Source organism: Macrobrachium nipponense, chromosome 25 (genome assembly GCF_015104395.2).
Source record: "Macrobrachium nipponense isolate FS-2020 chromosome 25, ASM1510439v2, whole genome shotgun sequence".
In the NCBI taxonomy this organism is placed as follows: Eukaryota; Metazoa; Arthropoda; class Malacostraca; order Decapoda; family Palaemonidae; genus Macrobrachium; species Macrobrachium nipponense.
Genome location: NC_087214.1, coordinates 38,974,332 through 38,989,331, shown reverse-complemented (window position 1 = coordinate 38,989,331; position 15,000 = coordinate 38,974,332).

The following is a 15,000-nucleotide window of genomic DNA, read 5'->3' as shown; positions in this document are numbered from 1 at the left end:
TGATTTATTTATTCTTATTTTGTTTATTTTTGTTTATTATTTTATTCGGATTTATTTTTTTATATTTATTTATTAATTTATTTTTATTTATTTTTCATATTTAATTATTTTTATTTGATTTACTTATTTTTATTCACTAATTTATTTGTCTTTATTTATATATTTATTTATTTTATTTACTTATGTATTTTTATTTATTTTTTATTCTTATTTGTTTATTTATTTTTATTTATTTTTTATTTTTATTTATTATTATTTTATTTTTTATTTGCCTTCATGTACCATCTTGTTTATTATTCATTTTTTTATTTTTATTTTTATTTTTATCATTTTTATTTTTTTTTTGTATATTTTTATATTTTTAAAATTTATTTTATTATTTCATTTATTTATTTTTATTTTTATTTATTTATTTATTTTTTTATTATTTATTCATATTTATTTATTTATTTATTTTATTTGTTTATTTTTTATTTATTCCATTTTATTCATTTATTTTTATTTATTTATTTATTTATTTTTTATTTTTATTTCTTTAGTTTATTTTTATTTATTTAGTTTATTTAGTTTATTTTAATTTTACTTTATTTTATTTATCTTTTCTTTATTTTATTTATTTTATTATATTTATTATTTTATTTATTTATTTATTTATTTTATTATTTCTTTATTCATTTAGTTATTTCTATTTCTTTATTATTTACATTATTTATTTATTTATCTATTTGTTTTATTTATTATTTAAATTTATTTATTTTTATTTATTTATTTTAATCTGATTTTTATTTGCATGTATTTACTTCTGTTTTTTTTATTTATTTATTTATTCTTATATATTTATTTCTATTTATTTTTTATTTTTATATATTTATTTTTATTATTTATTTATTTTTTATTTATTTATTTTCATTATTTATTTATTTTTTATTTATTATTTTATATTTATTTACATTTAGTTATTTATATTTAATTATTTATTTATTTATTTATTTATTTATTTATTTATTTATTTTTTATTTATTCATACATTTATTTATTTTTATTTCTATTACTTTATTTATTATTTCTATTATTTTTATAATATATTATTTCTTTTTATTTTTTATTTTTATTTATTTTTATTTTTCTTCATTTATCTTTATTTATTATTTAATTTTCATTTATTTTTATTATGTTTATTTATTTATTTTTATTTATTTATATTTATTATTTATTTATAATTTATTTAATTATTATTCATTTATTTTCTTATTTATTTTTTTATTATATTTATTTATTGATTTTCATTTATTTTTTATATATATTGATTTTGATTGATTTATTTATTTTCATTTATTGATTGATTGATTTATTTATATATTTATTAATTTTATTTACTTATTTATGTATTTATTTTATTTTATTTATTCGTCTCCTTATTATTTTGATATATTTTTATTTATATATTTTTATTTTTTATTTTTATTTTTTATTCTTTATTATTATTTGATTTCTTTCTTTACTTTATTTATTCTATTATATATATATTTAATTTCATTTTATATATTTTTACTTATTTATTTTTTATTTATTTATAATTATTTATTTTTATTTTATCAATTTTTATTCATTTATGTTTTCTTTTTATTTGTCATTTTTATTTATTTACTTATTTTTATTTATTTATTTATTTACTTATTTTTTATTTTTTTATTTATTCTTATATACTTAGTTTTTATTTGTTTATTTTATTTATCTGTTTATTTTTATTTATTTGTTTATTAATTATTAATTTATTTATTTATTTTTAATTTATTCACTTTATTTATTTATTATTTATTTATTTATTTTGTTTAATTTATTTATTTTTACTTATTTATTTACTTTTATCTAATTAGTTTTTTATTTATTTATTTGTATTTTATTTCTATTTATTCATTTTTATTTATTTATTCATTAATATATATTTATTTATTTTTGATTACTTATTTATCTATTATTGATTTTTCATCATCTATTTTTTTATAACTATTTATTTTAATTATTATTTATTTTTATTTATTTTTATTTATTTTTTAATTAATCATTTATTTATTTATTTTTTATTTATTCTTATCCATTTATTTGTTTATTTGTTTATTTATTAGATATTTACTTATTTTATTTATGTATTTATTTTTATTTATTTATTATTTTATATATATATATTATTAATTATTTAATTTATTTCTTTTATTTTTTCTTTTATTTATTTTTTTTCTTTGTTTATATATTTACTTATTTTTTTTATTTCTTTATATATTTTTATATTTATTTGTATTTATTCATATATATTCATTTATTTTATTTATCAATTTTTATTCATTTATTTTATTCATTATTTTAATTTAATTTCTTTTTATTTTATTTATTTTTATATCTTTATTTTATTTTAATTATTTATTTATTAATTTTTAAATTTTTATATTTTTAAGCGTTTCTTTTTATTTATTTATTTATTTATTAATTTTTAATTATTATATTATTTTGATTGATTTATATATTTTATTTATTTATTTTAAATTTTTATTTATTTATTTAATTTTTATTCATTTATTAATTTATTTATTTTTTTTTTTTTATTTTTTAGTTTTTATTTAATATATTTTATTTACTTTTATTAGTTTATTTTTATTTGTTTTTTCATTTATTTATTATTTATTTTTATATAATATTTATTTTCATTTATTTCTTTTTTTTAATTTATTTATTTATGTTTGATTTTGTTATTTATTGATTATTATTTTTTATTATTTATTTATATTTATTTATTTATATTTATTTACATATTTTTTTATTTTGATTTATTTTTTTATTGATTTATTTTGATTTATTTATTTATCTTTTATTTATTTTTGTTCATTAATTTATTGATTTATTTTTATATATTCATTTATTTATTTTTATTAAGTAATTTATTTTTATTTATTATTTTTATTTATTTATTTATTTATTTTTTAGCTTTAGTTATATATTTATTGTTATTATTTATTTATTTATTTATTTATTTATTTATTTATTTATTACTTATTGATTTTTCATTTATTTCGATGGATTTATTTACTTTTTTATTTTTTTTATTTAAATATTTTTATTTTTATTTTTTTTTTTTTTTATATATATTTGTTATCTCTATTTTTATTAATCTATTTTTTATTCCTATTTAATTTTTTTTTTTTTTTTTTTTTATTTTTTATTCTTATTTCTATTTATTTATTTATTATTTATTTATAGTGTATTTATTATTTATATTTATTTACTTATTTTTTATTTATGTACTTTATTATTTTATTATTTATAATAATTTGTTATTTTTAATTTTTTTTTTTATTTTGATTTACTTTTATTCATTTGAGTATTTTCTATTTCTTATTTATTTTTTAAGTATTTATATTTATTTATATTTATATTTATTTTTTATTTGTTTTTTTATTTATTTATTTATTTATTTCATTTGTATTTTTCATGTACTTTTATTTATTTTTTATTCAATTTTTTATTTACTTATTTTTTTTATATCAAATTTTATTTATTTATTAATGTATGTATTTAATTTATTTTGTTAGTTATTATATTTTAATTATTTTTAATTATTTATTATTTTATTTATTTTTTTAATTAGTTATTTTTTTTATTTTCATTTTCATTTTTATTTAATTTTGTTTTTTACTATTATTATTTATTTTACTTTTATTTATTTTTGTATTTATTTTTATTTACTTAATTTAGTTTATTTATTTATTTCCTTTTTATTTTATTTAATTGTTTTTATATTTTATTGTCATTTATTTAATAGTTCTTATATTTATTTTGCATTATTTTTTAATTTATTTATTTATTTTCAAATCCATTCTTTTCTATTTTATTTTTTTTTTGTTTATGTTTTTATAAATTTATTTATTTTATTTAAGCTTTATTAATTTTTTCAATTTTAGCATTTATTAATTTTTAGTTTATTTCGTTTCGTCTTTTTATATTAATTTATTTGTATTTATTTATTTTTATTTTTTTGTTTATTTTTTTTATTCTTTCTATTTATTTATTATTATTTCCTAAATTTTAATTTTAAATTTTTGTAAACTTTTTTTGGCGTATATATATTAAATTATATTTCTTGTTTGTGTTTGGATTTGTATTTTTTATTTTGATTTATTTGTTTTTATTAGTTTTTATTTATTTCTTAATTAATTTTTAATTTTTTTATATATTTTTTTATTTTTTTGTTTTTAATTTTTTAAAATTTCATTTTTATTTGATTTATTTTTGTCCAGTTTTTTTTATTTTTTATTTTATTTAATTTTTATCTTTTTATTTCATTTTGTCATTTATCTATTTATGTATCTTAAGTCATTTATTTATTTTATCTATATATTTATTAATATTAATTTAAGTTTATTTCGTTTATTTAGTTATTTTATTTGTTTTGGTTTACTTATTTATAGGTTATATCTTTATTTATTTATTTATTTCTTTTATTTATTACTTTGATTTGTATTAATTTTTTTATTTATTTATTTATTTTTATTTATAATAATTCTATTTATTTAATAATTTTTTTATCAATTATTTTTATTTTGATTTTTATTTTTGTAATTTTTTTTTATTAATGTATTTATTTGATTGATTTCATTTTTTATCCATTAATTTTTATTTAACTTTTTATTGTCATTTATACATTTATTTTATGTATTTATTTATTTTTATTTATTATTTATTTTTTATTTTCATTTATGACTTTATTGTTTATATTTATTTATTTTTTTTTTATGTATGTATGTAGTGTGTGTGTATGTATGTATTTTTTTTTACTATTATTTTTTTATAATTTTAATATTATTTGATTATCAATTTTCTTTATTTATTTTGACTTCATTTAATTTCTTTATTTTGGGATTCATTTATTTTTTGTTTATTTTTGATTTAAATTTTATTTATTTTATTTTTTTATTTTTAATTTATTTGTTATTTAATTGATTTTATTTTATTTTTTTTTATCCATTGTTTTTTATTTTTTTATTTTTTTATTTTTATTTATTCATTTAGTTAGTTTATTTCTATTTATTTATTTATTATTCCTTTAGTTTATTTATTCTCCTTTATTTATTAATTTTTTTATTTATTTTGCTTTTTTATTTACTTCATTATTTATTTGGGGGGGGGGGTTTTTTTGGTTGTTTATTTTTATTTTTGTATATATTTGTAAAATATTTATTTACTTATTTTGATTATTTATTTATTTTTAATTTATCTCTTTTAGTTTTTATTTTTATTTTTTTTATTTTGTTTTAAGTTTAAAGTTTTTATTTGTTTTGTTGTTTTGGTTTTTATTTATGAATTTTTATTTATTTATTTATCTATTTCGTATTATTTAATTTTTTTAATTATGTTTATTTATTTTTTTATATTTAACTTATTTATTTTTTATTTACTTGATTTTTTTATTTTATTTTTAATTGATTTTATTTATTTAGGATTTATTTATTTACCTTATTTGGAATTCAGTTTATTTATTTACATTATTTGAATTCATTTATTTCTATATTTTATTTATTTTGATTTATTTATTGCTTTTATTTTTTGTGTTATTTTATTCATCCATTTATTTTTTTATTAATTTATAGAATTTAATATTTGATTTTCTTTTTCCTTATTTTTTTAATTTAATTTTTTTAAATTTAATTTATTTTTATTTATTTATTTTTATTTTTATTTATTTATTTTATTCTTTAATATATTTATTTTTTTTTATTATTTTAACTTTTTTTAATTTCATTTTTTAACCTATTGAATTCAATTTTTTTCTTTCATTTTTTGTTTTTATTTCTCTTTTTATTTTTATTTATTTATTTATATTTTTGATTTAGTTCATTTTATTTTTATTTATTTATTTTATTTTGTATTTACTCAATTTTTATTTTAATTACCTATTATCATTTTTAATTTATTTATTTATTTAATTTATTTTCATTTTTTATTTTTTGTTTTTTTATTTATTTCTATTTATTTGTTTCTTGATTTTGTTATTAATTTGGTTTTTAATTTAAGTTTATTTTATTATTTTATTTTTTTCAATGTACTGTTATTTATATTATTTTTATTTTTTATTTATTAAATGTACTTATTTATTTTTATTTATCTATCAATTTTTATAGATTTTTTTTTATTTTTTTATTTATATTTTATTTTTGAATTTTTAGATTTACTTATTTATTCATTTTATTTATTTTTATCCATTATTTTTATTTTTTTATTTATTCATTTAGTTATTTATTTCTATTTATTTATTTATTTATTTATTTATATTCCTTTATATATTTATTATCCTTTATTTATTAATTTTTTTATTTATTTCTTTATTTACTCTTATTTATTTGTTTTTATTTATTCATATATTTGTAGATATTTATTTACTTTTTTGATTTGATTGATTTATTTATTTTTATTTATTTATTTATTATTATTTTTATTTTTTTATTTGTATTTAAGTACTTTTATTTGTTTATTTTTATTTAGAATTTTTATTTTTTATTTATTTATTTATTTATTTATTTAATTTTTTATGTATTTATTTTATTTTCTATATTTACTTATTTATTTTATTTATTTCTTGATTTTTTATTTATTTTGATTGATTTATTATTTAGATTTATTTTTTATTTACTTATTTTGAATTCATTTATTTATTATTTATTTATTTTTGTATTTATTTAATTGAAATTTTTTTTATTTTTTTTTAAATTTTTTTGTGTTATTTATTCATCCATTCATTTTTTTTTTATTAATTTATAGATTTTATGTTTATTTTTTTTCTTATTTTTATTAATTTATTTCATTTATTTATTTTTGTTTATTTTATTTTTATTTTTATTTTGATTATTTTTTATTTCTATTTATTTTTTTTTTTTTTTTTTATTTTTTATTTATTTTTTTATTCATTTTTAACTATTAATTCATTTTTTGTTTATTCATCTTTTGGATTTATCTATTTTTCTTTATTTTTATATATTTTTTTTGATTTATTTCTTTATTTTTATTCAGTTTATTTCTTTTATTTAATTTATTTGTATTTACTTATTTTTATTTAATTATCTAATCATTTTTAATTATTTAGTTTATATTTATTTTAATTTTTGTTTATTTTTATTTATTTTTTATTTCTATTTAGTTGTTTATTGATTTTAATTAATTTGTTTTTATTTATTTGTTTATTATTTATTTATTTTTTTTCAATGTACTGTTATTTATATACATTTTTTATTTATTTAAATGTACTTATTTATTTTTATTTTATATTATATAAATATTTTATAGATTTATTTTTTTTTTATTTATATATTTTGAATTTTTAGATTTACTTATTTATTTTTATTTACTATGATTTATTTATTCTTATTTATCTATAAATTTTTATTTTTATATATTAATTTTATTTATTCTTTGTCTTTGTTTTTGCTTTATTTATTTGCATGTATTTTTGATTTATTATTTATTTATTTATTTTTATTTTTATTTACTTAATCTTTATTTATTTTTATTTATTTATTTTTTATTTTTTATTTGTTCTTCATTTATGTTCACTTATTTATGTTAATTAAAATATTTATTTTTAATTATTTGTTTTTATTAATTTATTTATATATTAGTTAATTTATTTATTTATTTTTATTTTTATTTTTATTTATTTATTGTTATTATTTATTTATTTATTTATTTTTATTTATTTATTGTTATTGCGTGTAATTTCTTTATTTATTTTTATTTATTATTGTTATTCGTGTAATTTCTTTTATTTATTTTAACCTTATTTATTCTTACTTATTTATTGTTTTTTTTTATTTATTCTATTTTTGAGTTTTTTTATTTATTCTTATTCAAATTTCTTTTATTTTTTAGTCATTTGTTTTATTTTTTATATTTTTTATATATGTATTTATTTACTTTTATTTGCTTATCTTTATTTACTTATTTTATCTATTTTTTTTATATTTTATTATTTGATTTTATATATTTATTTATTTATTTTTATTTTTTAAATTTTTTATTTATTTTTATCTATTTTTTTTTGTTTTTTTTATTTATTTTTAATTATTTATATATTTATGTATTTTGATTTATTTTGATTTATTTATTTAAATCTATTTATTACTCGTTTTTTATTATTTATTAATTTATATGTTTATTTGTATTATTTATTTATTTACTTTTATTAATTCATATTATTTTTGATTATTTTTTATTTATTTTTTTATTTATTTATTTCATTAATTTTTTTTATTTTATTTAAACTTTTATTTTATTTTTGATTTATTTATTTATTTATTTATTTGTTTTTATTTATTTATTTATATTTTTATTTATTTATTTTTAATATTTTATTTGATTTGTTAAATTATTTTTTATTTCTTTTTTATTTAAATTTTTTTATTTATTGATTTTATTTCTCTTATTCATTTTTTACTTATCTTTTTTTATTATTTGTTGATTTTTCTTTTATTTATTTTTAATTACTAATTTTTTAGTTAATTAATTATTTATTCATTTTTAATTTATTTATTTTGTGTATTTCTTTTTCTTATTTTTATTTATTTATTTTTTGTTTATATTTATTTTTTATCTATGTATCTTTATTTGTTCTTTATTTATTTTTCTTTTATATTTTCAGTTTTACTTGATTTATTTTTATTTATTTCTATTTTTCTTTATTTGTTTTTTTATTTAAATTAATTTTTTATTTTCTTTTTTGATTTTATTTTATTTTTAATTTACTTTTTATTTCTTTTTAATTTGGTTTTTTATTTAAATTTTTAATTTATTTTAATTTTATTTATTTTTGTTTATTTCTTCATTTATTTTTATATTTTTTTTATTTATATTAATTAAATAGTTTGTTTATTTATTTGTTTTTTAAATTATTTTTATTTATTTATTTATTTATTTATTTTTATTTATTTTTATTTTTTTAGTTTTATTTATACATATTTTATTTTTTCAATTATTTATTTTTTATTTATGTTTTTATATATTAATTTTTATTTACTTTTATTTATTTTTATTTATTTATCTTTATTTATTATTTTCATTTATTTATTTATTTATTTATTCATTATTATTTATTTATTTAAGTTATTTTTATTCATTTATCTATATATTTATTTTTATTTATTTATTTATGTTCATTTATTGTTATTTATTTAATTTTTTAATTATTTGACTAAATTTTTTATTCCTATTTATTTACTGGTTTTTATTTTTTATATTTTTATTTATTCATATTTTTAGTTTTTTATTTATACCTTTATTTATTTGTAGTCATTTATTTATTTATTTTTATTTATATTTATTTGTTTTTATGTTTATTTATTTAATTTTATATATTTCTTGATATTTATTTATTTATTCTTATTTATATTTATATTTTTATTTTTTACTCATTCATTTTTTTTATTCATTTTTATTTATTTACTCATTTTTATTTATTTATATACTTATTTTTATATATTTACTTATTTATTCATTTATTTTTATCTATTACTTAAATATTTATATTAAGTTTTTTATTTATATTTATTAGTTTTTATTTTGATTTCTTTATTTTTATGAAAATATTTATTTATTGATTTATTTTTTTTTATATATTTTTATTTCTTTTTTATTTATTTATTTCAATTTTTATTGCTAATAATTTTATTTATTTATTTTTATCTTTTTTTTATCTATTTATTTATTAATGATTTATTTGTTTTATTTATTTTTATATAGATTTCTTTAATTATTTATAAATTATATTTTTTTTATTTGCTTATTTTTATTCATTTGTTTTATTCATTTTTATTTATTTACTTCCTTACTTGTATTGATGTATGTTTATTTATTTATTTATTTTTATTTATTTTCATTTGTTTATTTATTTATTTTTATTTATTTATTTGTTTTTATTTTTAATTATTATTTTATTTTTAAAATTTATTTAATTATTTAATTATTTTATTTATTTATTTTTATTGTTTTATTTATTTTCATTTTTTTTCATTTTTACTAATTTATTTTTATTTATTTTGAGTGTATTATTTACTATTTATTTATTTATTTATTTATTTTTATTTTTATTTTTCTTTATTTATTTATTTATTTATTTATTTATTTATTTGTATATTATTTATTTTCATTTATTCATTTGTTTTTATTTATTTTTTAATTCTTTAAATTTTTATTTATTTATTTATTTATTTCTATTTAATTTATTAGATTTAATTGTATCCATTTTTTTTATTTTTTTTATTTTTATTTATTTTAATTTTAATTCTTATTTATTTATTTTGATTGATTTATTTATTTTTATTACTCATTTATCTATTTATTTATTTTGATTTATTTTTTATTTTTATTTATTTATTATTTTATTTAATAATAATTTGTTTATTTTTTATTATTTATTTATTTTTATTAAATATTTATTTTTTATATTATTTATTTTGATTTATTTATTGATTTATATTTTTTATCTATTATTTTTTATTCTTTTATTTATTAAATTATTGATTTATTTAGATTTATTTAATTTTATTTATTCATTTATTTATTTATTTTTATTTTTATTTATTTATTTTTATTTATTTATTTTTATGTTTTGTTTTTTTATTTATTGATTCATTTTTATATATTTTTTATTGTTATTTTTTATTGTATTATTTATTTATTATTTTTATTTTATTATATATATTAATTTATATATATATTTATTCAATTATTTTTCTTTCTTTTTTTAATTATTTAGTTATTCATTTTAATTGCTTGATTTACTTTGTATTTTTATTTATTTATTTATCTTTTTAATTATTAATTTTATTTATTTACTTATTTAATTTTATTAATCTATTTATTTATTAATTTTTACTTAATTTTTTATTTTGATTTATTTATTCACGATTTTCTTATTAATTTGATTTATTTAATTAATTTCATTTCATTTATTTTTTATTTTGATTGATTGATTTTTCATTAATCATTTTTATTTATTTATATTTATTAGTATTTATTTTTTTTATTATTTATTTTGTTTATTCACTCCTTTATTTTTACTTATATATATTTATATATTTTTATTTAGATATTTTTTATTTGTATTTTTTATTCATTTATTTATTTTTTATATTTTTATTTTTATTTATTTATTTGTATTTATTTATTTGTATTTAATTTAATTTATTTTTATTTATTTTATTTATCTATTTATATATTTATTTTTATTTATTTATTTATTTTTATTTATTCATTTATTTATTTTTACTCTTTATTTATATATTTTATTTATTTATCATTATCTATATATTTTTTTAATTATTTATTTCTTATTTTAATTTATTCCTTATTTTTTATTTTTTTTTTATTTATTTAATTGTTTTGATTGGCCTATTTTTTTAATTCTCTATTTGTTTATATATATTTATATATTTTTATTTATTTATTTATTTATAATTTTTTTATTTAGTTATTTTTATTTGTTTATTTTTTTATATATTTATTTATATTTTTTGTTTATTTATCTGTTTTTACTTATTTACTTTTGTTTATTTTGTTATTTTATTTTGTTATTTTAAATATTTTATAATATTATTTTTTATGTATTACTTATTTTGAATTATTTTATTTGTTCATGTTTATTGGCTTATTTATTTGTTTTTCTTGATTTATTTATTTTTATTTATTAATTTTTATTTATTAATTTTATTTATTAATTTTTTTATTTATTTATTTTTTTTTTATTTTTATTTTTATTATTTTATTTATTTATTTTATTTACTTATTTACATTTATTTATTTATTTTAATTATTTATTTTTATTTATTCATTTATATATTTTATTTTGATATATTTATTAATTTATTTATTTTACTTATTATTTGTTTTTTATTTATCTATTTTATTGAATTTCATCTATTTATTTTTATTTGATTTATTTTCATTTGTTTATTTCTGTTTGTATTTATTTATATCTTTTTATTTGTTTGTATAGTTCTGTTTTTATTTATTTAATTTATTTTTTATATAATTTAAATATTTTTATTTATATATTTTATTTTTGATTTATTTTGTTGTTTTTATTTTATTACTTATTATTTTTATTTTTAATTTTGTTTTATTTTGTTTTATTTTTTTATTTTAATTTTAATTTATGTTACTTTTTTTTGTATTTATTTATTTATTTTGTTTTATTTCATTTATTTTATATATATTTGTCTAATTTTTATTTAATTATTTTTTATTTTATTTATTTTTTCATTTTATTTTTATTCATATTTTTTATTTATTTTTATTTATTTATTTATTTGTTTTTATTCATTTATTTATATCAATCTATCTATTTTTATTTTAATTTAATTTTTTATTTTTTATTTTAGTTTTTTTTATTTAGTTTATTTTATTCTTATTTTTTCTTTTTATTTGTATTTTTAATTATAAAATTTTATTTATTTATGTCTAATTTTTTTACTTATTTATTTATTTTGGAATTGATTTGATTTTTTTAAAATTATTTTTTTTCGAATCTATTTTTTATTTATTGATTAATTCCTTTATTTACTTCTATTTATTTATTTTATTTGTTTTTTGATTTATTTTTTACTTATTTTTATTTATTTATTTTTTAATTCTATTTTTTTTATTTATTAAATAATTGATTTTTTACTTTTTATTCTATTCATTTTAAACTGTAATTTTTTTGTTCGTTCAATTTATTTAATGTTTTTTACTTTTTTATTTTATTTATTTATATATTTATTTTTCTTATTTATTTTTATTTTTTATTTTCATTTATTTTCTTTTATTTATATTTATTTTTATTTATAATTTTTTTATTTTTATTTATGTTTTTGTTTATTTATTTTATTATTTATTTTTTATTTTATTTTAGTTATTTTTTTATTTATTTTATTTTATTTTTTTTCTTTCTTATTTTTTCTTTATTTATCGTAAAATTTATATTTATTTAATTAATTAATTTATTTTTATATTTATTTTAATTCATTTTTTTTATTTATTTTTATGTATTTCCTTCATTCATTTCATTCTTATTATTTATTTATTTAATTTATTTAATTTCTTATTTATTCACTTATCTTTTTATTATTTATTTATTCATTCATTCCTTCTTTTTATTTATTATTTTTTATTATTTATTTTATCTTAGTTATTTTTATTTTTTATTTTTTTTATTTTTATTTATTTATTTAATTTATTTATTTTATTTTCTATTTTTTTATAATATATGTTTATTTATTATTTATATGAATTTTATTTATTTTATTTAATTAATTAATTTATTTGTTTTATTTTTAATTTATTTATTTTAAATTGTTTATTTATTTTGGATTTATTTATTTTTGTTATTTATTTGATTTCGTTTACATTTTTATTTTTTATTTTGTTTACTTATTTATTTGTTTTTTATTTATTTATTTCTGATTTATTTTCTTATTAATTTAGTTTAATTTTGTTATTTATTCATCTACTTATTTTCTATTTGTATCATTTATTTAATTTTTATTTTATTTTGTTTTTATTTACTTTTAGTTATATATTTTTAATTAATTTATTTTTTATTTATTGATATAATTTTTATTTTATTTATTTATTTTTATTTTATATTTGTTTAATTATTCATTTTGGGGTATTTATATTTATATATATTTATTTTATTTTTAATTCATTTATTTAAATTTATTATTTGTTATTTTTAATCATTTATATTATTAATTTATTTTAATTTATTTATTTACTTCTTATTTATTTTTTATTTTAATTTTTTTTATTTTTTATTTTTAATTAATCAATAATTTTTTTTAATTTACTTTATTTATTTTGATTGATTGATTGATTTTTTATCTTTATTAATTTTATATATTTATTTTTATTTATTTACTTCTTATTTATGTATTTTTATTTATTTATTTATTTATTTATTTATTTAGTTAGTTGTTATTTTTTATTTATTATTTTTACTTATTTATTTTTATGTATTTTTATTTATTTATTTATTTATATATTTTATTTATTTATTTATTTTGATTTATCTATTTTGATTTATTTGCTTTTATTATTTATTGTTTCAGTTATTTAATTTTTTAATTTATTTATGTATTTATTTTTCTAACATGAAAAGACCTGAAAAATATTTAAATTTTAGCATATTACATAGATAGCTGTTTTTCTGTTTCAATTAATCATTATAAAAATTCTCTAAAAAAAACAGTTCAAAAAAGGAAAAAAAATTTAAAAGTATTACATTTTAAATGCAATATCTTTGCGCTTATTGGCTCCCTTTTTGATGACTAGTTTTTGTTTAACAAAAGATTTCAAATATTGGCTAAAAATAGGACATTGAATTAAAAAAATTAAATTTAATAAATAATTTAATTTGAATACAATAAGTTTGCTAGTTTCGCCTTCCTTTTTATAACTATCGCCTAAAAAATGTAACAAAATTTTAAACAAATATTTAAATTTTTTCCACAATATTTTTTATAGTTTTTTAATGTTTTTGTTGGCTGGTTTTTGTTGAAAAGTGTTAGAAAAATCAGCCAAAAAAGACGAAGATCAAACAAAAAAGCTAAAAATAATATTTCAATTAAGATGCAATATTCATGTTATATTTGCTCTTGTTTTGAGGCCTATTTTTGTTTTAAAAATCACTTTAATAATTGCATAAGTATTGGATAATGAATATAACAAAGAAAAAAAGCTGAAAATTAAATAATTTTCAATATCATATTTTTAGGACTTTTTTTTTCCTTCTTTTGGATGACTGAATTATATATCAAAAATCATTTGGAAAATCGCCTAAAACTAGGACAATATATCAATTATTGCACAAAACGTTTGAGAATCTTATTCAGTGGTTGTTGGCTGTTTTCTTGTTAAAAAAAATCGTCATAAAAATCGCATAAAAAATAAAATGAAATAGAAAAATAATAACAGATTTTTGTT